This window comes from Patiria miniata, unplaced genomic scaffold (genome assembly GCF_015706575.1).
Source record: "Patiria miniata isolate m_02_andy unplaced genomic scaffold, ASM1570657v1 HiC_scaffold_26, whole genome shotgun sequence".
Lineage (NCBI taxonomy): Eukaryota > Metazoa > Echinodermata > Asteroidea > Valvatida > Asterinidae > Patiria > Patiria miniata.
The window spans coordinates 4,730,923-4,733,896 of record NW_024037065.1 but is presented as its reverse complement, the minus strand read 5'-3'; the positions used below and the strand labels follow the sequence as shown (position 1 = coordinate 4,733,896).

The 2,974-nt window shown below is 36.3% G+C and overlaps 1 long non-coding RNA gene across 1 annotated transcript; it reads left to right on the top strand.

The window, feature by feature from the left end:
- The first annotated feature begins 692 nt into the window (after window positions 1-692).
- Window positions 693-2,974, top strand: LOC119733645. Its single transcript, XR_005271954.1, has 2 exons — window positions 693-1,916; window positions 2,512-2,974. It is a non-coding gene; the product is annotated as an uncharacterized LOC119733645 (long non-coding RNA).

Sequence of the window (2,974 nt, the reverse complement as noted above, 5' to 3'; positions counted from 1 at the left end):
AAAAACGCTACTTCATCCCCATCAACCTCCCACTTCACCCTTCCCTATACCGTGTAACAGAATGGCACAATCCTTGTCTCTGCATCATGCAAATCAAAACCGGCAACCTATTTAAAGAATGGATTTTTCCATTTGGTGTGGAAAAATGTCGACATCAGTTGGATCTAACTGTTTTAAATGAAAGATACACACTGTACATGTTTGTATACAAGTAATTTCAGGGAAATTATGTTCTCATAAGGAGATGTGCAAATGGTGACAACTTTCTTAAATTCATCTAAGGTTTATCCTCCTGTGTATTCACTTTTATCAAAATGCAAATTTAATGTGACCGGCAAGACTGAAATTCCTGTAATTATGCTGCCAGGTCCCGTCTGTAAAATATTTCTTTGTCGATGTCTGATATTTTTAGTTAAACAGCGATGCAAAAGTTGTCGAAGCATTGCGAGCGCCCTCTTGTGTTTTCCGTTGAATAGAGCATACAGAGTTGTGTAACAATTTGCTAATGACATGCAGTGCGAAAAAGCCTTTTTATTCCGTGCAGTGTCTCAAAAGCATAGGGCTTTAGATGCACATTCCGTGATTTTTTTTCGCGAGTTTTTTTTGGAGAGCAAGCAAGCAACGGTAGGTCACTTGACTGCTTGTCGTTGCTGCTGCCAGCCACACCTTATTTCGAGCCAGCTTGTCTATATGTAAGGATGTGCAGGTACCGAAATTCGCATGTTCCCAAATAATTCGCCAAGCGCGGTAAGTGACAGCGCCACCAAGCGGTGACACGCCATTCCCCATCGTGCTGTCTCCCTTGCCGCTGGCCTGCGCACCGCTTGCTTTTAATAGGTAAATATTCTCCATTTTTATCGAATCATCATTCATGAAGCAGTAGTATTTCAATGTATTGGGGACTCTGGCACAATATAGTGAGGTATAGGGGTAGAGTATTTTAATGAGACTTAGTGTAAATTAGGATTTTCGTCCCGTTTTCCGTTGCTAACGAAATTTGATGAAGGCCCTCTTGCGTTCATATTTAGAAAGTGTACATGACATGTCGCCCTGAATCGCTGTGTTTTCATCATAATTTCTGGTCAAAGCTTGTCAACTTGTTGTTCATTTGATTATTTTGAGTGTGTCAACTTAAATTACATGTGTGTAGGTGTCTTCACTGATTTATAGACATAACATTTCTAGGTCAGGTCATTGTATTAAGTTGATAAATTCACAGATTTTGAGTGACATAAATCCCAGAATTTTGATGAATTGGATTTAATCTCTGAAATAATTATTGTCTTTAGAGAAAAATCCCTTGCTACAGTAGGTAATTGATCCACAGTCCTTACTTTTACTGTATAGCATAATTTATGACTGTTTAATGGCAGACTGAATTAATTCCCTGTCATCACTGTCAATTTAGAAATTCTGGTTTTTACAATGAAATTTATGTGTTTCTTGGAGAGATTTACAGTTAAGTTGGGTATTGTGCTCTCACACCTCGACAACTCTTTCTCATAAATTAAATGCTGTCTTAGATATTTCTAATTTATGTACAATAGGGTCTCCCTCAGGATTGATGTTACATTTTACTTATTGGTTTTCTTTTATTTTTCTCCCTTTTCTGTCATTGTTTGTAATTGTTTAATTGATTCCCCATCGTGCTGTCTCCCTTGCTGCTGGCCTGCGCACCGCTTGCTTTTAATAGAAATAAACCAATGGAGTGACTCGAACCCACGTGTTGGTGTGTCTATTCATTTATTCACACCCATCACTAGCCCGAGCTGGCCTCCACATATATTTTGCTGTTTTTCTCACGTGGTTTTGCCTTGGTTAGCACGCCGCATGTGCATACACATATCGTGTACATGCATATCGTGTAGTTTGCCCAAACATCCCAAGGCATAGGTACACAGGCCGCAACTGCTCCGGTAAGTGTTTCATCTTTGTAAATTTTGACGTTATCTTAATTAGCACTATACGACCCCTTTTTATGCCATGAATACTCAAGGTTGGAAGCCAAGTCTGTATGAAACATTTTTATGACATAAAATAAATATCCCCGGTTGAAAGCCAAGTCCCTATGAACATTTTGCATAAAATGACTTGAATTTTTGATATCGAACCTTTGACTGTATACTTGCACATACTTCGATCCTAAATATGTTTGAATTATAGGGTCAATGCACTTTATTGAACTCAAATTTGGATAGCGTGGATGGAAAGAGAAATAAGAGAATGTTCTAGCCTGAAATGAAACACATGAGACATGAAGATGGATGTACGAATACAGAATATTGAATACTCTTTTTATGGGCATTACTGTTTAAACAAACAAATGTTAAGAAAAGATGTACTGTATAAAATGCATTATAAATTCATCAATATAGAATAACTACGGATGTGTACACATGTACTGTGGAGATGAAACTTTTTGATGGCACCGATGATTATTTAATATTCTTTCATGGAAAAATTTGTTAATATTTATGAGATTACTTAATATGTACAGTAATTTTATTACAGCTACTGCTTGTGGTTCTGTGGTTCCTGATGGTCACAAACAGAGAAGCCTTCTCGAGTAGACTACTAGTGTATCCCTTATCCAGCATCCATAATATTTGGGTACGTGTATGAAACATTATTGTTTGAAAGGTGCCTAAGAAATTAGAGATTTGGAGATTAATGTGTTGGAAAATTATTGCATAGCAAGTGCTTATGGAGATTATTTCTCCTTGATTAATTTTTTATGCCTTTAATATTTTTATGCCTCTCGTAAGAAATGTACTTGTAAATTCGTAAGAGATAACCAAGGATAAGAAGAGATGGTTATTTCAAATAATTTAATAATTGAATATTGGATTCATAGTCATTGTATATTTGTAAATAAATTAATTTCTATTCTTCTGTTTTCTGTTATTACAGACTGCTGGAGAATGACTCGTTTTTTTTGTAGTAATAAAATTTTGATCCATTTATAGTGGAATAT